The sequence below is a fragment of the Triticum aestivum genome, chromosome 5B (assembly GCF_018294505.1).
Source record: "Triticum aestivum cultivar Chinese Spring chromosome 5B, IWGSC CS RefSeq v2.1, whole genome shotgun sequence".
In the NCBI taxonomy this organism is placed as follows: domain Eukaryota; kingdom Viridiplantae; phylum Streptophyta; class Magnoliopsida; order Poales; family Poaceae; genus Triticum; species Triticum aestivum.
The window spans coordinates 84,582,049-84,602,980 of NC_057807.1; the positions used below are offsets into that span (position 1 = coordinate 84,582,049).

General features: G+C 48.1%; 42 non-coding genes and 1 pseudogene across 42 annotated transcripts; all 43 read right to left on the reverse strand.

Annotated features, from left to right (window-relative positions):
* Window positions 1–40: 40 nt before the first annotated feature.
* LOC123118717 (5S ribosomal RNA) lies at window positions 41–159 on the reverse strand. Its single transcript, XR_006458260.1, has one exon. It is a non-coding gene; the product is annotated as a 5S ribosomal RNA (ribosomal RNA).
* A 422-nt stretch (window positions 160–581) lies between these two features.
* Window positions 582–700, reverse strand: LOC123118634 (5S ribosomal RNA). Its single transcript, XR_006458181.1, has one exon. It is a non-coding gene; the product is annotated as a 5S ribosomal RNA (ribosomal RNA).
* Window positions 701–1,061: 361 nt separating this feature from the next.
* LOC123118449 (5S ribosomal RNA) lies at window positions 1,062–1,180 on the reverse strand. Its single transcript, XR_006457991.1, has one exon. It is a non-coding gene; the product is annotated as a 5S ribosomal RNA (ribosomal RNA).
* A 367-nt stretch (window positions 1,181–1,547) lies between these two features.
* LOC123118662 (5S ribosomal RNA) lies at window positions 1,548–1,666 on the reverse strand. The gene has a single exon (XR_006458207.1). It is a non-coding gene; the product is annotated as a 5S ribosomal RNA (ribosomal RNA).
* Window positions 1,667–2,032: 366 nt separating this feature from the next.
* LOC123118769 (5S ribosomal RNA) lies at window positions 2,033–2,151 on the reverse strand. The gene has a single exon (XR_006458306.1). It is a non-coding gene; the product is annotated as a 5S ribosomal RNA (ribosomal RNA).
* Window positions 2,152–2,518: 367 nt separating this feature from the next.
* LOC123118640 (5S ribosomal RNA) lies at window positions 2,519–2,637 on the reverse strand. The gene has a single exon (XR_006458186.1). It is a non-coding gene; the product is annotated as a 5S ribosomal RNA (ribosomal RNA).
* A 366-nt stretch (window positions 2,638–3,003) lies between these two features.
* Window positions 3,004–3,122, reverse strand: LOC123118605 (5S ribosomal RNA). The gene has a single exon (XR_006458154.1). It is a non-coding gene; the product is annotated as a 5S ribosomal RNA (ribosomal RNA).
* A 367-nt stretch (window positions 3,123–3,489) lies between these two features.
* Window positions 3,490–3,608, reverse strand: LOC123118457 (5S ribosomal RNA). Its single transcript, XR_006457998.1, has one exon. It is a non-coding gene; the product is annotated as a 5S ribosomal RNA (ribosomal RNA).
* Window positions 3,609–3,975: 367 nt separating this feature from the next.
* On the reverse strand, window positions 3,976–4,094 carry LOC123118698 (5S ribosomal RNA). Its single transcript, XR_006458243.1, has one exon. It is a non-coding gene; the product is annotated as a 5S ribosomal RNA (ribosomal RNA).
* Window positions 4,095–4,461: 367 nt separating this feature from the next.
* LOC123118606 (5S ribosomal RNA) lies at window positions 4,462–4,580 on the reverse strand. The gene has a single exon (XR_006458156.1). It is a non-coding gene; the product is annotated as a 5S ribosomal RNA (ribosomal RNA).
* Window positions 4,581–4,947: 367 nt separating this feature from the next.
* LOC123118725 (5S ribosomal RNA) lies at window positions 4,948–5,066 on the reverse strand. Its single transcript, XR_006458269.1, has one exon. It is a non-coding gene; the product is annotated as a 5S ribosomal RNA (ribosomal RNA).
* Window positions 5,067–5,396: 330 nt separating this feature from the next.
* On the reverse strand, window positions 5,397–5,515 carry LOC123118759 (5S ribosomal RNA). The gene has a single exon (XR_006458297.1). It is a non-coding gene; the product is annotated as a 5S ribosomal RNA (ribosomal RNA).
* A 367-nt stretch (window positions 5,516–5,882) lies between these two features.
* LOC123118635 (5S ribosomal RNA) lies at window positions 5,883–6,001 on the reverse strand. The gene has a single exon (XR_006458182.1). It is a non-coding gene; the product is annotated as a 5S ribosomal RNA (ribosomal RNA).
* Window positions 6,002–6,368: 367 nt separating this feature from the next.
* LOC123118683 (5S ribosomal RNA) lies at window positions 6,369–6,487 on the reverse strand. Its single transcript, XR_006458228.1, has one exon. It is a non-coding gene; the product is annotated as a 5S ribosomal RNA (ribosomal RNA).
* Window positions 6,488–6,854: 367 nt separating this feature from the next.
* On the reverse strand, window positions 6,855–6,973 carry LOC123118676 (5S ribosomal RNA). The gene has a single exon (XR_006458221.1). It is a non-coding gene; the product is annotated as a 5S ribosomal RNA (ribosomal RNA).
* Window positions 6,974–7,339: 366 nt separating this feature from the next.
* Window positions 7,340–7,458, reverse strand: LOC123118326 (5S ribosomal RNA). The gene has a single exon (XR_006457871.1). It is a non-coding gene; the product is annotated as a 5S ribosomal RNA (ribosomal RNA).
* A 367-nt stretch (window positions 7,459–7,825) lies between these two features.
* LOC123118674 (5S ribosomal RNA) lies at window positions 7,826–7,944 on the reverse strand. The gene has a single exon (XR_006458219.1). It is a non-coding gene; the product is annotated as a 5S ribosomal RNA (ribosomal RNA).
* Window positions 7,945–8,311: 367 nt separating this feature from the next.
* Window positions 8,312–8,430, reverse strand: LOC123118530 (5S ribosomal RNA). The gene has a single exon (XR_006458080.1). It is a non-coding gene; the product is annotated as a 5S ribosomal RNA (ribosomal RNA).
* A 367-nt stretch (window positions 8,431–8,797) lies between these two features.
* Window positions 8,798–8,916, reverse strand: LOC123118666 (5S ribosomal RNA). Its single transcript, XR_006458211.1, has one exon. It is a non-coding gene; the product is annotated as a 5S ribosomal RNA (ribosomal RNA).
* Window positions 8,917–9,282: 366 nt separating this feature from the next.
* Window positions 9,283–9,401, reverse strand: LOC123118553 (5S ribosomal RNA). Its single transcript, XR_006458102.1, has one exon. It is a non-coding gene; the product is annotated as a 5S ribosomal RNA (ribosomal RNA).
* Window positions 9,402–9,768: 367 nt separating this feature from the next.
* LOC123118643 (5S ribosomal RNA) lies at window positions 9,769–9,887 on the reverse strand. Its single transcript, XR_006458189.1, has one exon. It is a non-coding gene; the product is annotated as a 5S ribosomal RNA (ribosomal RNA).
* A 367-nt stretch (window positions 9,888–10,254) lies between these two features.
* On the reverse strand, window positions 10,255–10,373 carry LOC123118577 (5S ribosomal RNA). Its single transcript, XR_006458126.1, has one exon. It is a non-coding gene; the product is annotated as a 5S ribosomal RNA (ribosomal RNA).
* Window positions 10,374–10,728: 355 nt separating this feature from the next.
* Window positions 10,729–10,847, reverse strand: LOC123118469 (5S ribosomal RNA). The gene has a single exon (XR_006458010.1). It is a non-coding gene; the product is annotated as a 5S ribosomal RNA (ribosomal RNA).
* Window positions 10,848–11,214: 367 nt separating this feature from the next.
* On the reverse strand, window positions 11,215–11,333 carry LOC123118509 (5S ribosomal RNA). Its single transcript, XR_006458057.1, has one exon. It is a non-coding gene; the product is annotated as a 5S ribosomal RNA (ribosomal RNA).
* Window positions 11,334–11,699: 366 nt separating this feature from the next.
* LOC123118554 (5S ribosomal RNA) lies at window positions 11,700–11,818 on the reverse strand. The gene has a single exon (XR_006458103.1). It is a non-coding gene; the product is annotated as a 5S ribosomal RNA (ribosomal RNA).
* Window positions 11,819–12,185: 367 nt separating this feature from the next.
* LOC123118645 (5S ribosomal RNA) lies at window positions 12,186–12,304 on the reverse strand. Its single transcript, XR_006458191.1, has one exon. It is a non-coding gene; the product is annotated as a 5S ribosomal RNA (ribosomal RNA).
* Window positions 12,305–12,671: 367 nt separating this feature from the next.
* Window positions 12,672–12,790, reverse strand: LOC123118578 (5S ribosomal RNA). The gene has a single exon (XR_006458127.1). It is a non-coding gene; the product is annotated as a 5S ribosomal RNA (ribosomal RNA).
* A 355-nt stretch (window positions 12,791–13,145) lies between these two features.
* LOC123118481 (5S ribosomal RNA) lies at window positions 13,146–13,264 on the reverse strand. Its single transcript, XR_006458024.1, has one exon. It is a non-coding gene; the product is annotated as a 5S ribosomal RNA (ribosomal RNA).
* A 367-nt stretch (window positions 13,265–13,631) lies between these two features.
* On the reverse strand, window positions 13,632–13,750 carry LOC123118510 (5S ribosomal RNA). The gene has a single exon (XR_006458058.1). It is a non-coding gene; the product is annotated as a 5S ribosomal RNA (ribosomal RNA).
* Window positions 13,751–14,117: 367 nt separating this feature from the next.
* LOC123117931 (5S ribosomal RNA) lies at window positions 14,118–14,236 on the reverse strand. The gene has a single exon (XR_006457562.1). It is a non-coding gene; the product is annotated as a 5S ribosomal RNA (ribosomal RNA).
* A 366-nt stretch (window positions 14,237–14,602) lies between these two features.
* Window positions 14,603–14,721, reverse strand: LOC123118653 (5S ribosomal RNA). Its single transcript, XR_006458199.1, has one exon. It is a non-coding gene; the product is annotated as a 5S ribosomal RNA (ribosomal RNA).
* A 367-nt stretch (window positions 14,722–15,088) lies between these two features.
* Window positions 15,089–15,207, reverse strand: LOC123118563 (5S ribosomal RNA). Its single transcript, XR_006458112.1, has one exon. It is a non-coding gene; the product is annotated as a 5S ribosomal RNA (ribosomal RNA).
* A 367-nt stretch (window positions 15,208–15,574) lies between these two features.
* On the reverse strand, window positions 15,575–15,704 carry LOC123118749 (uncharacterized; annotated as a pseudogene).
* A 367-nt stretch (window positions 15,705–16,071) lies between these two features.
* Window positions 16,072–16,190, reverse strand: LOC123118284 (5S ribosomal RNA). The gene has a single exon (XR_006457835.1). It is a non-coding gene; the product is annotated as a 5S ribosomal RNA (ribosomal RNA).
* A 367-nt stretch (window positions 16,191–16,557) lies between these two features.
* LOC123117998 (5S ribosomal RNA) lies at window positions 16,558–16,676 on the reverse strand. The gene has a single exon (XR_006457631.1). It is a non-coding gene; the product is annotated as a 5S ribosomal RNA (ribosomal RNA).
* Window positions 16,677–17,043: 367 nt separating this feature from the next.
* LOC123118515 (5S ribosomal RNA) lies at window positions 17,044–17,162 on the reverse strand. The gene has a single exon (XR_006458064.1). It is a non-coding gene; the product is annotated as a 5S ribosomal RNA (ribosomal RNA).
* Window positions 17,163–17,529: 367 nt separating this feature from the next.
* Window positions 17,530–17,648, reverse strand: LOC123118583 (5S ribosomal RNA). The gene has a single exon (XR_006458132.1). It is a non-coding gene; the product is annotated as a 5S ribosomal RNA (ribosomal RNA).
* Window positions 17,649–18,015: 367 nt separating this feature from the next.
* On the reverse strand, window positions 18,016–18,134 carry LOC123118621 (5S ribosomal RNA). The gene has a single exon (XR_006458169.1). It is a non-coding gene; the product is annotated as a 5S ribosomal RNA (ribosomal RNA).
* Window positions 18,135–18,501: 367 nt separating this feature from the next.
* Window positions 18,502–18,620, reverse strand: LOC123118435 (5S ribosomal RNA). The gene has a single exon (XR_006457977.1). It is a non-coding gene; the product is annotated as a 5S ribosomal RNA (ribosomal RNA).
* Window positions 18,621–18,987: 367 nt separating this feature from the next.
* On the reverse strand, window positions 18,988–19,106 carry LOC123118431 (5S ribosomal RNA). Its single transcript, XR_006457973.1, has one exon. It is a non-coding gene; the product is annotated as a 5S ribosomal RNA (ribosomal RNA).
* A 367-nt stretch (window positions 19,107–19,473) lies between these two features.
* LOC123118568 (5S ribosomal RNA) lies at window positions 19,474–19,592 on the reverse strand. The gene has a single exon (XR_006458118.1). It is a non-coding gene; the product is annotated as a 5S ribosomal RNA (ribosomal RNA).
* A 367-nt stretch (window positions 19,593–19,959) lies between these two features.
* On the reverse strand, window positions 19,960–20,078 carry LOC123118451 (5S ribosomal RNA). The gene has a single exon (XR_006457993.1). It is a non-coding gene; the product is annotated as a 5S ribosomal RNA (ribosomal RNA).
* Window positions 20,079–20,445: 367 nt separating this feature from the next.
* On the reverse strand, window positions 20,446–20,564 carry LOC123118100 (5S ribosomal RNA). Its single transcript, XR_006457719.1, has one exon. It is a non-coding gene; the product is annotated as a 5S ribosomal RNA (ribosomal RNA).
* Between the last annotated feature and the right edge of the window lie 368 nt (window positions 20,565–20,932).

Below are 20,932 nucleotides of genomic sequence, written 5' to 3' on the forward strand. Positions count from 1 at the left end.
GCGATATGTTTGTCACAAGGCGCAAAAAATAATTAAAAAAGGAATGCAACATGAGGACTTCCCAAGAGGTCACCCATCCTAGTACTACTCTTGCCCAAGCACGCTTAACTTCGGAGTTCTGATGGGATCCGGTGCTTTAGTGCTAGTATGATGGCATCCGACATGTTTCCCCGTCTTCGTCCCTTATGCTTCCCAGGTCCACTTCAAAGACGATTCTACATTCTCACTACCATTACAACCGTTCCCTAACAATGGATAATGTCCTATACTACTTACTCTCCCGCTCAATCACGGAGACGAGTTTTCCACGGTTTCCACCCCTCCCTCCATACCGCAGCAACACGAGTTTTTTCCACCCCTTTCAGAACGCGCTCTTCGCGCCACAAAACCGCCCGAAGACGCACGAGCAATGAGCATCGAGCTTAAACATATCGCAAACGTCAAAAATAACATAACGGCATTAATATATATCGCGCACGTGCGATATGTTTGTTACAAGGCGCAAAAATAATATAATGGGATTAATATATATCGCGCGCGTGCGATGTGTTTGTCACAAGGCGCAAAAAATAATTAAAAAAGGAATGCAACACGAGGACTTCCCAAGAGGTCACCCATCCTAGTACTACTCTTGCCCAAGCACGCTTAACTTCGGAGTTCTGATGGGATCCGGTGCTTTAGTGCTAGTATGATGGCATCCGACATGTTTCCCCGTCTTTGTCCCTTATGCTTCCCAGGTCCGCTTCAAAGACGATTCTACATTCTCACTACCATTACAACCGTTCCCTAACAATGGATAATGTCCTATACTACTTATTCTCCCGCTCAATCACGGAGACGAGTTTTCCACGGTTTCCACCCCTCCCTCCATACCGCAGCAACACGAGTTTTTTCCACCCCTTTCAGAACGCGCTCTTCGCGCCACAAAACCGCCCGAAGACGCACGAGCAATGAGCATCGAGCTTAAACATATCGCAAACGTCAAAAATAACAGAACGGGATTAATATATATCGCGCACGTGCGATATGTTTGTTACAAGGCGCAAAAAATAATTAAAAAGGGAATGCAACACGAGGACTTCCCAGGAGGTCACCCATCCTAGTACTACTCTCGCCCAAGCACGCTTAACTACGGAGTTCTGATGGGATCCGATGCTTTAGTGCTGGTATGATTGCATCCAATATGTTTCCCCGTCTTCGTCCCTTATGCTTGCCACTCCCAGGTCCGCTCCAAAGACGATTCTACATTCTCACTACCATTACAACCATTCCCTAACAATGGATAATGTCCTATACTACTTACTCTCCCGCTCAATCACGGAGACGAGTTTTCCACGGTTTCCACCCCTCCCTCCATACCGCAGCAACACGAGTTTTTTCCACCCCTTTCAGAACGCGCTCTTCGTGCCACAAGGCCGCCCCAAGACGCACGAGCAATGAGCATCGAGCTTAAACATATCGCAAACGTCAAAAATAATATAACGGGATTAATATATATCGCGCACGTGCGATATGTTTGTCACAAGGCGCAAAAAATAATTAAAAAGGGAATGCAACACGAGAACTTCCCAGGAGGTCACCCATCCTATTACTACTCTCGCCCAAGCACGCTTAACTTTGGAGTTCTGATGGAATCCGGTGCTTTAGTGCTGGTATGATCGCATCTGACATGTTTCCCCGTCTTCGTCCCTTATGCTTGCCACTCCCAGGTCCGCTCCAAAGACGATTCTACATTCTCACTATCATTACAACCGTTCCCTAACAATGGATAATGTCCTATACTACTTACTCTCCCGCTCAATCACGGAGACGATTTTCCACGGTTTCCACCCCTCCCTCCATACCGCAGCAACACAAGTTTTGTCCACCCCTTTCAGAACGCGCTCTTCGCGCCACAAAGCCGCCCCAAGACGCGCGAGAAATGAGCATCGAGCTTAAAACTATCGCAAACGTCAAAAATAATATAACGGGATTAATATATATCGCGCACGTGCGATATGTTTGTCACAAGGCGCAAAAAATAATTAAAAAGGGAATGCAACACGAGGACTTCCCAGGAGGTCACCCATCCTAGTACTACTCTCGCCCAAGCGCGCTTAACTTTGGAGGTTTGATGGGATCCGATGCTTTAGTGCCGGTATGATTGAATCCAACATGTTTCCCCGTCTTCGTCCCTTATGCTTGCCACTCCCAGGTCCGCTCCAAAGACGATTCTACATTCTCACTACCATTACAACCGTTCCCTGACAATGGATAATGTCCTATACTACTTACTCTCCCGCTCAATCACGGAGACGAGTTTTCCACGGTTTCCACCCCTCCCTCCATACCGCAGCAACACGAGTTTTTTCCACCCCTTTCAGAACGCGCTCTTCGCGCCACAAAGCCGCCCCAAGACGCACGAGCAATAAGCATCGAGCTTAAACATATCGCAAACGTCAAAAATAATATAACGGCATTAATATATATCGCGCACGTGCGATATGTTTGTCACAAGGCGCAAAAAATAATTAAAAAGGGAATGCAACACGAGGACTTCCCAGGAGGTCACCCATCCTATTACTACTCTCGCCCAAGCACGCTTAACTTTGGAGTTCTGATGGGATCCGATGCTTTAGTGCTGGTATGATCGCATGCGACATGTTTCCCCGTCTTCGTCCCTTATGCTTGCCACTCCCAGGTCCGCTCCAAAGACGATTCTACATTCTCACTACCATTACAACCGTTCCCTAACAATGGATAATGTCCTATACTACTTACTCTCGCGCACAATCACGGAGACGATTTTCCACGGTTTCCACCCCTCCCTCCATACCGCAGCAACACGAGTTTTGTCCACCCCTTTCAGAACGCGCTCTTCGCGCCACAAAGCCGCCCCAAGACGCGCGAGCAATGAGCATCGAGCTTAAAACTATCGCAAACGTCAAAAATAATGTAACGGGATTAATATATATCGCGCACGTGCGATATGTTTGTCACAAGGCGCAAAAAATAATTAAAAAGGGAATGCAACACGAGGACTTCCAAGGAGGTCACCCATCCTAGTACTACTCTTGCCCAAGCACGCTTAACTTCGGAGTTCTGATAGGATCCGGTGTTTTAGTGCTGGTATGATCGCATCCGACATGTTTCCCCGTCTTCGTCCCTTATGCTTGCCACTCCCAGGTCCGCTTCAAAGACGATTCTACATTCTCACTACCATTACAACCGTTCCCTAACAATGGATAATGTCCTATACTACTTACTCTCCCGATCAATCACGAAGACGAGTTTTCCACGGTTTCCAGCCCTTCCTCCATACCGCAGCAACACGAGTATTTTCTACCCCTTTCAGAACGCGCTCTTCGCGCCACGAAGCCGCCCCAAGACGCACGAGCAATGAGCATCGAGCTTAAACATATCGCAAACGTCAAAAATAATATAACGGGATTAATATATATCGCGCACGTGCGATATGTTTGTCACAAGGCGCAAAAAATAATTAAAAAGGGAATGCAACACGAGGACTTCCCAGGAGGTCACCCATCCTAGTACTACTCTCGCCCAAGCACGCTTAACTTCGGAGTTCTGATGGGATCCGGTGCTTTAGTGCTGGTATGATCGCATCCGACGTGTTTACCCTTCTTCGTCCCTTATGCTTGCCACTCCCATGTCCTCCCCAAAGACGATTCTACATTCTCACTACCATTACAACCATTCCCTAACAATGGATAATGTCCTATACTACTTACTCTCCCGCTCAATCATGGAGACGAGTTTTCCACGGTTTCCACCCCTCCCTCCATACCGCAGCAACACGAGTTTTTTCCACCCCTTTCAGAACGCGCTCTTCGCGCCACAAAGGCGCCCCAAGACGCGCGAGCAATGAGCATCGAGCTTAAACATATCGCAAACGTCAAAAATAATATAACGGGATTAATATATATCGCGCACGTGAGATATGTTTGTCACAAGGCGCAAAAAATAATTAAAAAGGGAATGCAACACGTGGACTTCCCAGGAGGTCACCCATCCTAGTACTACTCTCGCCCAAGCACGCTTAACTTCGGAGTTCTGATAGGATACAGTGCTTTAGTGCTAGTATGATCGCATCCAACATGTTTCCCCTTCTTCGTCCCTTATGCTTGCCACTCCCAGGTCCGCTCCAAAGACGATTCTACATTCTCACTACCATTACAACCGTTCCCTTACAATGGATAATGTCCTATACTACTTACTCTCCCGCTCAATCATGGAGACGAGTTTTCCACGGTTTCCACCCCTCCCTCCATACCGTAGCAACACGAGTTTTTTCCACCCCTTTCAGAACGCGCTCTTCGCGCCACAAAGCCGCCCCAAGACGCGCTAGCAATGAGCATCGAGCTTAAACATATCGCAAACGTCAAAAATAATATAACGGGATTAATATATATCGCGCACATGCGATATGTTTGTCACAAGGCGCAAAAAATAATTAAAAAGGGAATGCAACACGTGGACTTCCCAGGAGGTCACCCATCCTAGTACTACTCTCACCCAAGCACGCTTAACTTTGGAGTTCTGATGGGATCTGGTGCTTTAGTGCTGGTATGATCACATCCGACGTGTTTCCCCGTCTTCGTCCCTTATGCTTGCCACTCCCAGGTCTGCTCCAAAGACGATTCTACATTCTCACTACCATTACAACCGTTCCCTAACAATGGATACTGTCCTATACTACTTACTCTCCCGCTCAATCACGGAGATGAGTTTTCCACGGTTTCCACCCCTCCCTCCATACCGCAGCAACATGAGTTTTTTCCACCCCTTTCAGGACGCGCTCTTCGCGCCACAAAGCCGCCCCAAGACGCGCGAGCAATGAGCATCGAGCTTAAACATATCGCAAACGTCAAAAATAATATAACGGGATTAATATATATCGCGCACGTGCGATATGTTTGTCACAAGGCGCAAAAAATAATTAAAAAGGGAATGCAACACGTGGACTTTCTAGGAGGTCACCCATCCTAGTACTACTCTCGCCCAAGCAAGCTTAACTTTGGAGTTCTGATGGGATCCGGTGCTTTAGTGCTAGTATGATCACATCCGACGTGTTTCCCCGTCTTCGTCCCTTATGCTTGCCACTCCCAGGTCTACTCCAAAGACGATTCTACATTCTCACTACCATTACAACCGTTCCCTAACAATGGATAATGTCCTATACTACTTACTCTCCCGCTCAATCACGGAGACGACTTTTCCACGATTTCCACCCATCCCTCCATACCACAGCAACATGAGTTTTTTCCACCCCTTTCAGAACGCGCTCTTCGCGCCACAAAGCCGTCTTGGCACACGTCAAAAATAATATAACGGGATTAATATATATCGCGCACGTGCGATATGTTTGTCACAAGGCGCAAAAAATAATTAGAAAGGGAATGCAACAAGAGGACTGCCCAGGAGGTCACCCATCCTAGTACTACTCTCACCCAAGCACGCTTAACTTCGGAGTTCTGATGGGATACAATGCTTTAGTGCTGGTATGATCGCATCCGACATGTTTCCCCGTCTTCGTCCCTTATGCTTGCCACTCCCAGGTCCGCTCCAAAGACGATTCTACATTCTCACTACCATTACAACCGTTCCCTAACAATGGATAATATCCTATACTATTTACTCTCCCGCTCAATCACGGAGACGAGTTTTCCACGGTTTCCACCCCTCTCTCCATACCGCAGCAACACGAGTTTTTTCCACCCCTTTCAGAACGCGCTCTTCGCGCCACAAAGCCGCCCCAAGACGCGCGAGCAATGAGCATCGAGCTTAAACATATCGCAAACGTCAAAAATAATATAACGGGATTAATATATATGGCGCACGTGCGATATGTTTGTCACAAGGCGCAAAAAATAATTAAAAAGGGAATGCAACACGAGGACTTCCCAGGAGGTCACCCATCCTAGTACTACTCTCTCCCAAGCACCCTTAACTTCGGAGTTTTGATGGGATCCGGTGCTTTAGTGCTGGTATGATCGCATCCGACATGTTTCCCCGTCTTCGTCCCTTATGCTTGCCACTCCCAGGTCCGCTCCAAAGACGATTCTACATTCTCACTACCATTACAACCGTTCCCTAACAATGGATAATGTCCTATACTACTTACTCTCCCGCTCAATCACGGAGACGAGTTTTCCACGGATTCCACCCCTCCCTCCATACCGCAGCAACACGAGTTTTTTCCACCCCTTTCAGAACGCGCTCTTCGCGCTACAAAGCCGCCCCAAGACGCGCGAGCAATGAGCATCGAGCTTAAACATATCGCAAACGTCAAAAATAATATAACGGGATTAATATATATCGCGTACGTGTGATATGTTTGTCACAAGGCGCAAAAATTAATTAAAAAGGGAATGCAACACGAGGACTTCCCAGGAGGTCACCCATCCTAGTACTACTCTCGCCCAAGCACGCTTAACTTCGGAGTTCTGATGGGATACATTGCTTTAGTGCTGGTATGATCACATCCGACGTGTTTCCCCGTCTTCGTCCCTTATGCTTGCCACTCCCAGGTCCGCTCCAAAGACGATTCTACATTCTCACTACCATTACAACTGTTCCCTAACAATGGATAATGTCCTATACTACTTACTCTCCCGCTCAATCACGGAGACGAGTTTCCCACGGTTTCCACCCCTCCCTCCATACCGCAGCAACACGAGGTTTTTCCACCCCTTTCAGAACGCGCTATTCGCGCCACAAAGCCGCCCCAAGACGCGCGAGCAATGAGCATCGAGCTTAAACATATCGCAAACGTCAAAAATAATATAACGGGATTAATATATATCGCGCACATGTGATATGTTTGTCACAAGGCGCAAAAAATAATTAAAAAGGGAATGCAACAAGAGGACTTCCCAGGAGGTCACCCATCCTAGTACTACTCTCGCCCAAGCACGCTTAACTTCGGAGTTCTGATGGGATACGGTGCTTTTGTGCTGGTATGATCGCATCCGACGTGTTTCCCCGTCTTCGTCCCTTATGCTTGCCACTCCCAGGTCCGCTCCAAAGACGATTCTACATTCTCACTACCATTACAACCGTTCCCTAACAATGGATAATGTCCTATACTACTTACTCTCCCGCTCAATCACAGAGACGAGTTTTCCACGGTTTCCACCCTTCCCTCCATACCGCAGCAACACGAGTTTTTCCACCCCTTTCAGAACGCGCTCTTCGCGCCACAAAGCCGCCCCAAGACGCGCGAGCAATGAGCATCGAGCTTAAACATATCGCAAACGTCAAAAATAATATAACGGGATTAATATATATCGCGCACGTGCGATATGTTTGTCACAAGGCGCAAAAAATAATTAAAAAGGGAATGCAACACGAGGACTTCCCAGGAGGTCATCCATCCTAGTACTACTCTCGCCCAAGCACGCTTAACTTCGGAGTTCTGATGGGATCCGGTGCTTTAGTGCTGGTATGATCGCATCCGACATGTTTCCCCTTCTTCGTCCCTTATTCTTGCCACTCCCATGTCCTCCCCAAAGACGATTCTACATTCTCACTACCATTACAACCGTTCCCTAACAATGGATAATGTCCTATACTACTTACTCTCCCGCTCAATCACGGAGACGAGTTTTCCACGGTTTCCACCCCTCCCTCCATACCGCAGCAACACGAGTTTTTTCCACCCCTTTCAGAACGCGCTCTTCGCGCCACAAAGCCGCCCCAAGACGCGCGAGCAATGAGCATCGAGCTTAAACATATCGCAAACGTCAAAAATAATATAACGGGATTAATATATATCGCGCACGTGTGATATGTTTGTCACAAGGCGCAAAAAATAATTAAAAAGGGAATGCAACATGAGGACTTCCCAGTTGGTTACCCATCCTAGTACTACTCTCGCCCAAGCACGCTTAACTTCGGAGTTCTGATGGGATCCGGTGCTTTAGTGCTAGTATGACCGCATCCGACATGTTTCCCCGTCTTCGTCCCTTATGCTTGCCACTCCCAGGTCCGCTCCAAAGACGATTCTACATTCTCACTACCATTACAACCGTTCCCTAACAATGGATAATGTCCTATACTACTTACTCTCCCGCTTAATCACGGAGACGAGTTTTCCACGGTTTCCACCCCTCCCTCCATACCTCAGCAACATGAGTTTTTTCCACCCCTTTCAGAACGCGCTCTTCGCGCCACAAAGCCGCCCCAAGACGCGCGAGCAATGAGCATCGAGCTTAAACATATCGCAAACGTCAAAAATAATATAACGGGATTAATATATATCGCGCACGTGCGATATGTTTGTCACAAGGCGCAAAAAATAATTAAAAAGGGAATGCAACACGAGGACTTCCCAGGAGGTCACCCATCCTAGTACTAGTCTCGCCCAAGCACGCTTAACTTCGGAGTTCTGATGGGATACGGTGCTTTAGTGCTGGTATGATCGCATCCAACATGTTTCCCCATCTTCGTCCCTTATGCTTGCCACTCCCAGGTCCGCTCCAAAGACGATTCTACATTCTCACTATCATTACAACCGTTCCCTAACAATGGATAATGTCCTATACTACTTACTCTCCTGCTCAATCACGGAGACGACTTTTCCACGGTTTCAACCCCTCCCTCCATACCGCAGCAACACGAGTTTTTTCCACCCCTTTCAGAACGCGCTCTTCGCGCCACAAAGCCGCCGCAAGACGCGCGAGCAATGAGCATCGAGCTTAAACATATCGCAAACGTCAAAAATAATATAACGGGATTAATATATATCGCGCACGTGCGATATGTTTGTCACAAGGCGCAAAAAATAATTAAAAAGGGAATGTAACACAAGGACTTCCCAGGAGGTCACCCATCCTAGTACTACTCTCGCCCAAGCACGCTTAACTTCGGAGTTCTGATGGGATCCGGTGCTTTAGTGCTGGTATGATGGCATCTGACATGTTTCCCCGACTTCGTCCCTTATGCTTGCCACTCCCAGGTCCGCTCCAAAGACGATTCTACATTATCACTACCATTACAACCGTTCCCTAACAATGGATAATGTCCTATACTACTTACTCTCCCGCTCAATCACGGAGATGAGTTTTCCACGGTTTCCACCCCTCCCTCCATACCGCAGCAACACGAGTTTTTCCACCCCTTTCAGAGCGCGCTCTTCGCGCCACAAAGCCGCCCCAAGACGCGCGAGCAATGAGCATCGAGCTTAAACATATCGCAAACGTCAAAAATAATATAACGGGATTAATATATATCGCGCACGTGCGATATGTTTGTCACAAGGCGCAAAAAATAATTAAAAAGGGAATGCAACACGAGGACTTCCCAGGAAGTCACCCATCCTAGTACTACTCTCGCCCAACCACGCTTAACTTCGGAGTTCTGATGGGATCCGGTGCTTTAGTGCTGGTATGATCGCATCCGACATGTTTCCCCGTCTTCGTCCATTATGCTTGCCACTCCCAGGTCCGCTCCAAAGACGATTCTACATTCTCACTACCATTACAACCGTTCCCTAACAATGGATAATGTCCTATACTACTTACTCCCCCGCTCAATCACGGAGACGAGTTTTCCACGGTTTCCACCCCTCCCTCTATACCGCAGCAACACGAGTTTTTTCCACCCCTTTCAGAACGCGCTCTTCGCGCCACAAAGCCGCCCCAAGACGCGCGAGCAATGAGCATCGAGCTTAAACATATCGCAAACGTCAAAAATAATATAACGGGATTAATATATATCGCGCACGTGCGATATGTTTGTCACAAGGCGCAAAAAATAATTAAAAAGGGAATGCAACACGAGGACTTCCCACGAGGTCACCCATCCTAGTACTAGTCTCGCCCAAGCACGCTTAACTTCGGAGTTCTGATGGGATACGATGCTTTAGTGCTGGTATGATCGCATCCGACATGTTTCACCGTCTTCCTCCCTTATGCTTGCCACTCCCAGGTCCGCTCCAAAGACGATTCTACATTCTCACTACCATTACAACCGTTCCCTAACAATGGATAATGTCCTATACTACTTACTCTCCCGCTCAATCACGGAGATGAGTTTTCCACGGTTTCCACCCCTCCCTCCATACCGCAGCAACATGAGTTTTTTCCACCCCTTTCAGAACGCGCTCTTCGCGCCACAAAGCCGCCCCAAGACACGCGAGCAATGAGCATCGAGTTTAAACATATCGCAAACGTCAAAAATAATATAACGGGATTAATATATATCGCGCACGTGCGATATGTTTGTCACAAGGCGCAAAAAATAATTAAAAAGGGAATGCAACAAGAGGACTTCCCAGGAGGTCACCCATCCTGGTACTACTCTCGCCCAAGCACGCTTAACTTCGGAGTTCTGATGGGATCCGGTGCTTTAGTGCTGGTATGATAGCATCCGACATGTTTCCCCGTCTTCGTCCCTTATGCTTGCCACTCCCAGGTCCGCTCCAAAGACGATTCTACATTATCACTACCATTATAACCGTTCCCTAACAATGGATAATGTCCTATACTACTTACTCTCCCGCTCAATCACGGAGACGAGTTTTCCACGGTTTCCACACCTCCCTCCATCGAGTTTTTTCCACCCCTTTCAGAACGCGCTCTTCGCGCCACAAAGCCGCCCCAAGACGCGCGAGCAATGAGCATCGAGCTTAAACATATCGCAAACGTCAAAAATAATATAACGGGATTAATATATATCGCGCACGTGTGATATGTTTGTCACAAGGCGCAAAAAATAATTAAAAAAGGAATGCAACACGAGGACTTCCCAGGAGGTCACCCATCCTAGTACTACTCTCGCCCAAGCACGCTTAACTTCGGAGTTCTGATGGGATCCGGTGCTTTAGTGCTGGTATGATCGCATCCGGCATGTTTCCCCGTCTTCGTCCCTTATGCTTGCCACTCCCAGGTCCGCTCCAAAGACGATTCTACATTCTCACTACCATTACAACCGTTCCCTAACAATGGATAATGTCCTATACTACTTACTCTCCCGCTCAATCACGGAGACGAGTTTTCCACGGTTTCCACCCCTCCCTCGATACCGCGGCAACACGAGTTTTTTCCACCCCTTTCAGAACGCGCTCTTCGCGCCACAAAGCCGCCCCAAGACGCGCGAGCAATGAGCATCGAGCTTAAACATATCGCAAACGTCAAACATAATATAACGGGATTAATATATATCGCGCACGTGCGATATGTTTGTCACAAGGCGCAAAAAATAATTAAAAAGGGAATGCAACACGAGGACTTCCCAGGAGGTCACCCATCCTAGTACTACTCTCGCCCAAGCACGCTTAACTTCGGAGTTCTGATGGGATCCGGTGCTTTAGTGCTGGTATGATCGTATCAGGCATGTTTCCCCGTCTTCGTCCCTTATGCTTGCCACTCCCAGGTCCGCTCCAAAGACGATTCTACATTATCACTACCATTACAACCGTTCCCTAACAATGGATAATGTCCTATACTACTTACTCTCCCGCTCAATCACGGAGATGAGTTTTCCACGGTTTCCACCCCTCCCTCCATACCGCAGCAACACGAGTTTTTCCACCCCTTTCAGAACGCGCTCTTCGCGCCACAAAGCCGCCCCAAGACGCGCGAGCAATGAGCATCGAGCTTAAACATATCGCAAACGTCAAAAATAATATAACGGGATTAATATATATCGCGCACGTGCGATATGTTTGTCACAAGGCGCAAAAAATAATTAAAAAGGGAATGCAACACGAGGACTTCCCAGGAAGTCACCCATCCTAGTACTACTCTCGCCCAACCACGCTTAACTTCGGAGTTCTGATGGGATCCGGTGCTTTAGTGCTGGTATGATCGCATCCGACATGTTTCCCCGTCTTCGTCCATTATGCTTGCCACTCCCAGGTCCGCTCCAAAGACGATTCTACATTCTCACTACCATTACAACCGTTCCCTAACAATGGATAATGTCCTATACTACTTACTCCCCCGCTCAATCACGGAGACGAGTTTTCCACGGTTTCCACCCCTCCCTCTATACCGCAGCAACACGAGTTTTTTCCACCCCTTTCAGAACGCGCTCTTCGCGCCACAAAGCCGCCCCAAGACGCGCGAGCAATGAGCATCGAGCTTAAACATATCGCAAACGTCAAAAATAATATAACGGGATTAATATATATCGCGCACGTGCGATATGTTTGTCACAAGGCGCAAAAAATAATTAAAAAGGGAATGCAACACGAGGACTTCCCACGAGGTCACCCATCCTAGTACTAGTCTCGCCCAAGCACGCTTAACTTCGGAGTTCTGATGGGATACGATGCTTTAGTGCTGGTATGATCGCATCCGACATGTTTCACCGTCTTCCTCCCTTATGCTTGCCACTCCCAGGTCCGCTCCAAAGACGATTCTACATTCTCACTACCATTACAACCGTTCCCTAACAATGGATAATGTCCTATACTACTTACTCTCCCGCTCAATCACGGAGATGAGTTTTCCACGGTTTCCACCCCTCCCTCCATACCGCAGCAACATGAGTTTTTTCCACCCCTTTCAGAACGCGCTCTTCGCGCCACAAAGCCGCCCCAAGACACGCGAGCAATGAGCATCGAGTTTAAACATATCGCAAACGTCAAAAATAATATAACGGGATTAATATATATCGCGCACGTGCGATATGTTTGTCACAAGGCGCAAAAAATAATTAAAAAGGGAATGCAACAAGAGGACTTCCCAGGAGGTCACCCATCCTGGTACTACTCTCGCCCAAGCACGCTTAACTTCGGAGTTCTGATGGGATCCGGTGCTTTAGTGCTGGTATGATAGCATCCGACATGTTTCCCCGTCTTCGTCCCTTATGCTTGCCACTCCCAGGTCCGCTCCAAAGACGATTCTACATTCTCACTACCATTACAACCGTTCCCTAACAATGGATAATGTCCTATACTACTTACTCTCCCGCTCAATCACGGAGACGAGTTTTCCACGGTTTCCACACCTCCCTCCATCGAGTTTTTTCCACCCCTTTCAGAACGCGCTCTTCGCGCCACAAAGCCGCCCCAAGACGCGCGAGCAATGAGCATCGAGCTTAAACATATCGCAAACGTCAAAAATAATATAACGGGATTAATATATATCGCGCACGTGTGATATGTTTGTCACAAGGCGCAAAAAATAATTAAAAAAGGAATGCAACACGAGGACTTCCCAGGAGGTCACCCATCCTAGTACTACTCTCGCCCAAGCACGCTTAACTTCGGAGTTCTGATGGGATCCGGTGCTTTAGTGCTGGTATGATCGCATCCGGCATGTTTCCCCGTCTTCGTCCCTTATGCTTGCCACTCCCAGGTCCGCTCCAAACACGATTCTACATTCTCACTACCATTACAACCGTTCCCTAACAATGGATAATGTCCTATACTACTTACTCTCCCGCTCAATCACGGAGACGAGTTTTCCACGGTTTCCACCCCTCCCTCCATACCGCGGCAACACGAGTTTTTTCCACCCCTTTCAGAACGCGCTCTTCGCGCCACAAAGCCGCCCCAAGACGCGCGAGCAATGAGCATCGAGCTTAAACATATCGCAAACGTCAAACATAATATAACGGGATTAATATATATCGCGCACGTGCGATATGTTTGTCACAAGGCGCAAAAAATAATTAAAAAGGGAATGCAACACGAGGACTTCCCAGGAGGTCACCCATCCTAGTACTACTCTCGCCCAAGCACGCTTAACTTCGGAGTTCTGATGGGATCCGGTGCTTTAGTGCTGGTATGATCGTATCAGGCATGTTTCCCCGTCTTCGTCCCTTATGCTTGCCACTCCCAGGTCCGCTCCAAAGACGATTCTACGTTCTCACTACCATTACAACCGTTCCCTAACAATGGATAATGTCCTATACTACTTACTCTCCCGCTCAATCACGGAGACGAGTTTTCCACGGTTTCCACCCCTCCCTCCATACCGCAGCAACACGAGTTTTTTCCACCCCTTTTAAAACGCGCTCTTCGCGCCACAAAGCCGCCCCAAGACGCGCGAGCAATGAGCATCGAGCTTAAACATATCGCAAACGTCAAACATAATATAACTGGATTAATATATATCGCGCACGTGCGATATGTTTGTCACAAGGCGCAAAAAATAATTAAAAAAGGAATGCAACACGAGGACTTCCCAGGAGGTCACCCATCCTAGTACTACTCTCGCCCAAGCACGCTTAACTTCGGAGTTCTGATGGGATCCGGTGCTTTAGTGCTGGTATGATCACATCCGACATTTTCCCCGTCTTCGTCCCTTATGCTTGCCACTCCCAGGTCCGCTCCAAAGACGATTCTACATTCTCACTACCATTACAACATTTCCCTAACAATGGGTAATGTCCTATACTACTTACTCTCCCGCTCAATCACGGAGACGAGTTTTCCACGGTTTCCACCCCTCCCTCCATACCGCAGCAACACGAGTTTTTTCCACCCCTTTCAGAACGCGCTCTTCGCGCCACAAAGCCGCCCCAAGATGCGCGAGCAATGAACATCGAGCTTAAACATATCGCAAACGTCAAACATAATATAACGGGATTAATATATATCGCGCACGTGCGATATGTTTGTCACAAGGCGCAAAAAATAATTAAAAAAGGAATGCAACACGAGGACTTCCCAGGAGGTCACCCATCCTAGTACAACTCTCGCCCAAGCACGCTTAACTTCGGAGTTTTGATGGGATTCGGTGCTTTAGTGCTGGTATGATCGCATCCGACATGTTTCCCCGTCTTCGTCCCTTATGCTTGCCACTCCCAGGTCCGCTCCAAAGACGATTCTACATTCTCACTACCATTACAACCGTTCCCTAACAATAGATAATGTCCTATACTACTTACTCTCCCGCTCAATCACGGAGACGAGTTTTCCACGGTTTCCACCCTTCCCTCCATACCGCAGCAACACGAGTTTTTTCCACCCCTTTCAGAACGCGCTCTTCGCGGCACAAAGCCGCCCCAAGACGCGCGAGCAATGAGCATCGAGCTTAAACATATCGCAAACGTCAAACATAATATAACGGGATTAATATATATCGCGCACGTGCGATATGTTTGTCAAAAGGCGCAAAAAATAATTATAAAAGGAATGCAACACGAGGACTTCCCAGGAGGTCACCCATCCTAGTACTACTCTCGCCCAAGCACACTTAACTTCGGAGTTCTGATGGGATTCGGTGCTTTAGTGCTGGTATGATCACATACGACATGTTTCCCCGTCTTCGTCCCTTATGCTTGCCACTCCCAGGTCCGCTCCAAAGACGATTCTACATTCTCACTACCATTACAACCGTTCCCTAACAATGGATAATGTCATATACTACTTACTCTCCCGCTCAATCACGGAGACGAGTTTTCCACGGTTTCCACCCCTCCCTCCATACCGCAGCAACACGAGTTTTTTCCACCCCTTTCAGAACGCGCTCTTCGCGCCACAAAGCCGCCCCAAGACGCGCGAGCAATGAGCATCGAGCTTAAACATATCGCAAACGTCAAACATAATATAACGGGATTAATATATATCACGCACGTGCGATATGTTTGTCACAAGGCGCAAAAAATAAGTAAAAAAGGAATGCAACACGAGGACTTCCCAGGAGGTCACCCATCCTAGTACTACTCTCGCACAAGCACGCTTAACTTACGCTTAACTTCAAAGTTCTGATGGGATTCGGTGCTTTAGTGCTGGTATGATCGCATCCGACATGTTTCCCCGTCTTCGTCCCTTATGCTTGCCACTCCCAGGTCCGCTCCAAAGACGATTCTACATTCTCACTACCATTACAACCGTTCCCTAACAATGGATAATGTCCTATACTACTTACTCTCCCGCTCAATCACGGAGACGAGTTTTCCACGGTTTCCACCCCTCCCTCCATACCGCAGCAACACGAGTTTTTTCCACCCCTTTCAGAACGCGCTCTTCGCGCCACAAAGCCGCCCCAAGACGCGCGAGCAATGAGCATCGAGCTTAAACATATCGCAAACGTCAAACATAATATAACGGGATTAATATATATCGCGCACGTGCGACATGTTTGTCACAAGGCGTAAAAAATAATTATAAAAGGAATGCAACACGAGGACTTCCCAGGAGGTCACCCATCCTAGTACTACTCTCGCCCAAGCACGCTTAACTTCAGAGTTCTGATGGGATCCGGTGCTTTAGTGCTGGTATGATCGCATCCGACATGATTCCCCGTCTTCGTCCCTTATGCTTGCCACTCCCAGGTCCGCTCCAAAGACGATTCTACATTCTCACTACCATTACAACCGTTCCCTAACAATGGATAATGTCCTATACTACTTACTCTCCCGCTCAATCACGGAGACGAGTTTTCCACGGTTTCCACCCCTCCCTTCATACCGCAGCAACACGAGTTTTTTCCACCCCTTTCAGAACGCGCTCTTCGCGCCACAAAGCCGCCCCAAGACGCGCGAGCAATGAGCATCGAGCTTAAACATATCGCAAACGTCAAACATAATATAACGGGATTAATATATATCGCGCACGTGCGACATGTTTGTCACAAGGCGCAAAAAATAATTATAAAAGGAATGCAACACGAGGACTTCCCAGGAGGTCACCCATCCTAGTACTACTCTCGCCCAAGCACGCTTAACTTCGGAGTTCTTATGGGATCCGGTGCTTTAGTGCTGGTATGATCGCATCCGACATGTTTCCCCGTCTTCGTCCCTTATGCTTGCCACTCCCAGGTCCGCTCCAAAGACGATTCTACATTCTCACTACCACTACAACCGTTCCCTAACAATGGATAATGTCCTATACTACTTACTCTCCCGCTCAATCACGGAGACGAGTTTTCCACGGTTTCCACCCCTCCCTCCATACCGCAGCAACACGAGTTTTTTCCACCCCTTTCAGAACGCGCTCTTCGCGCCACAAAGCCGCCCCAAGACGCGCGAGCAATGAGCATCGAGCTTAAACATATCGCAAACGTCAAACTTAATATAACGGGATTAATATATATCGCGCACGTGCGACATGTTTGTCACAAGGCGTAAAAAATAATTATAAAAGGAATGCAACACGAGGACTTCCCAGGAGGTCACCCATCCTAGTACTACTCTCGCCCAAGCACGCTTAACTTCAGAGTTCTGATGGGATCCGGTGCTTTAGTGCTCGTATGATCGCATCCGACATGTTTCCCCGTCTTCGTCCCTTATGCTTGCCACTCCCAGGTCCGCTCCAAAGACGATTCTACATTCTCACTACCATTACAACCATTCCCTAACAATGGATAATGTCCTATACTACTTACTCTCCCGCTCAATCACGGAGACGAGTTTTCCACGGTTTCCACCCCTCCCTCCATACCGCAGCAACACGAGTTTTTTCCACCCCTTTCAGAACGCGCTCTTCGCGCCACAAAGCCGCCCCAAGACGCGCGAGCAATGAGCATCGAGCTTAAACATATCGCAAACGTCAAACATAATATAACGGGATTAATATATATCGCGCACGTGCGACATGTTTGTCACAAGGCGCAAAAAATAATTATAAAAGGAATGCAACAAGAGGACTTCCCAGGAGGTCACCCATCCTAGTACTACTCTCGCCCAAGCACGCTTAACTTCGGAGTTCTGATGGGATCCGTTGCTTTAGTGCTGGTATGATCGCATCCGACATGTTTCCCCGTCTTCGTCCCTTATGCTTGCCACTCCCAGGTCCGCTCCAAAGACGATTCTACATTCTCACTACCATTACAACCGTTCCCTAACAATGGATAATGTCCTATACTACTTACTCTCCCGCTCAATCACGGAGACGAGTTTTCCACGGTTTCCACCCCTCCCTCCATACCGCAGCAACACGAGTTTTTTCCACCCCTTTCAGAACGCGCTCTTCGCGCCACAAAGCCGCCCCAAGACGCGCGAGCAATGAGCATCGAGCTTAAATATATCGCAAATGTCAAACATAATATAACGGGATTAATATATATCGCGCACGTGCGACATGTTTGTCACAAGGCGCAAAAAATAAATATAAAAGGAATGCAACAGGAGGACTTCCCAGGAGGTCACCCATCCTAGTACTACTCTCACCCAAGCACGCTTAACTTCGGAGTTTTGATGGGATCCGGTGCTTTAGTGCTGGTATGATCGCATCCGACATGTTTCCCCGTCTTCGTCCCTTATGCTTGCCACTCCCAGGTCCGCTCCAAAGACGATTCTACATTCTCACTACCATTACAACCGTTCCCTAACAATGGATAATGTCCTATACTACTTACTCTCCCGCTCAATCACGGAGACGAGTTTTCCACGGTTTCCACCCCTCCCTCCATACCGCAGCAACACGAGTTTTTTCCACCCCTTTCAGAACGCGCTCTTCGCGCCACAAAGCCGCCCCAAGACGCGCGAGCAATGAGCATCGAGCTTAAACATATCGCAAACGTCAAACATAATATAACGGGATTAATATATATCGCGCACGTGCGACATGTTTGTCACAAGGCGCAAAAAATAATTATAAAAGGAATGCAACACGAGGACTTCCCAGGAGGTCACCCATCCTAGTACTACTCTCGCCCAAGCACGCTTAACTTCGGGGTTCTGATGGGATCCGGTGCTTTAGTGCTGGTATGATCGCATCCGACATGTTTCCCCGTCTTCGTCCCTTATGCTTGCCACTCCCAGGTCCGCTCCAAAGACGATTCTACATTCTCACTACCATTACAACCGTTCCCTAACAATGGATAATGTCCTATACTACTTACTCTCCCGCTCAATCACGGAGACGAGTTTTCCACGGTTTCCACCCTTCCCTCCATACCGCAGCAACACGAGTTTTTTCCACCCCTTTCAGAACGCGCTCTTCGCGCCACAAAGCCGCCCCAAGACGCGCGAGCAATGAGCATCGAGCTTAAACATATCGCAAACGTCAAACATAATATAACGGGATTAATATATATCGCGCACGTGCGATATGTTTGTCACAAGGCGCAAAAAATAATTAAAAAAGGAATGCAACACGAGGACTTCCCAGGAGGTCACCCATCCTAGTACTACTCTCGCCCAAGCACGCTTAACTTCGGAGTTTTGATGGGATCCGGTGCTTTAGTGCTGGTATGATCGCATCCGACATGTTTCCCCGTCTTCGTCCCTTATGCTTGCCACTCCCAGGTCCGCTCCAAAGACGATTCTACATTCTCACTACCATTACAACCGTTCCCTAACAATGGATAATGTCCTATACTACTTACTCTCCCGCTCAATCACGGAGACGAGTTTTCCACGGTTTCCACCCCTCCCTCCATACCGCAGCAACACGAGTTTTTTCCACCCCTTTCAGAACGCGCTCTTCGCGCCACAAAGCCGCCCCAAGACACGCGAGCAGTGAGCATCGAGCTTAAACATATCGCAAACGTCAAACATAATATAACGGGATTAATATATATTGCGCACGTGCGATATGTTTGTCACAAGGCACAAAAAATAATTAAAAAAGGAATGCAACAGGAGGACTTCCCAGGAGGTCAACCATCCTAGTACTACTCTCGCCCAAGCACGCTTAACTTCGGAGTTCTGATGGGATCCGGTGCTTTAGTGCTGGTATGATCGCATCCGACATGTTTCCCCGTCTTCGTCCCTTATGCTTGCCACTCCCAGGTCCGCTCCAAAGACGATTCTACATTCTCACTACCATTACAACCGTTCCCTAACAATGGATAATGTCCTATACTACTTACTCTCCCGCTCAATCACGGAGACGAGTTTTCCACGGTTTCCACCCCTCCCTCCATACCGCAGCAACACGAGTTTTTTCCACCCCTTTCAGAACGCGCTCTTCGCGCCACAAAGCCGCCCCAAGACGCGCGAGCAATGAGCATCGAGCTTAAACATATCGCAAACGTCAAACATAATATAACGGGATTAATATATATCGCGCACGTGCGATATGTTTGTCACAAGGCGCAAAAAATAATTAAAAAAGGAATGCAACACGAGGACTTCCCAGGAGGTCACCCATCCTAGTACTACTCTCGCACAAGCACGCTTAACTTCGGAGTTCTGATGGGATCCGGTGCTTTAGTGCTGGTATGATCGCATCCGACATGTTTCCCCGTCTTCGTCCCTTATGCTTGCCACTCCCAGGTCCGCTCCAAAGACGATTCTACATTCTCACTACCATTACAACCGTTCCCTAACAATGGATAATGTCCTATACTACTTACTCTCCCGCTCAATCACGGAGACGAGTTTTCCACGGTTTCCACCCCTCCCTCCATACCGCAGCAACACGAGTTTTTTCCACCCCTTTCAGAACGCGCTCTTCGCGCCACAAAGCCGCCCCAAGACGCGCGAGCAATGAGCATCGAGCTTAAACATATCACAAACGTCAAACATAATATAACGGGATTAATATATATCGCGCACGTGCGATATGTTTGTCACAAGGCGCAAAAAATAATTATAAAAGGAATGCAACACGAGGACTTCCCTGGAGGTCACCCATCCTAGTACTACTCTCGCCCAAGCACGCTTAACTTCGGAGTTCTGATGGGATCCGGTGCTTTAGTGCTGGTATGATCGCATCCGACATGTTTCCCCGTCTTCGTCCCTTATGCTTGCCACTCCGAGGTCCGCTCCAAAGACGATTCTGCATTCTCACTACCATTACAACCGTTCCCTAACAATGGATAATGTCCTATACTACTTACTCTCCCGCTCAATCACGGAGACGAGTTTTCCACGGTTTCCACCCCTCCCTCCATACCGCAGCAACACGAGTTTTTTCCACCCCTTTCAGAACGCGCTCTTCGCGCCACAAAGCCGCCCCAAGACACGCGAGCAATGAGCATCGAGCTTAAACATATCGCAAACGTCAAACATAATATAACGGGATTAATATATATCGCGCACGTGCGACATGTTTGTCACAAGGCGCAAAAAATAATTATAAAAG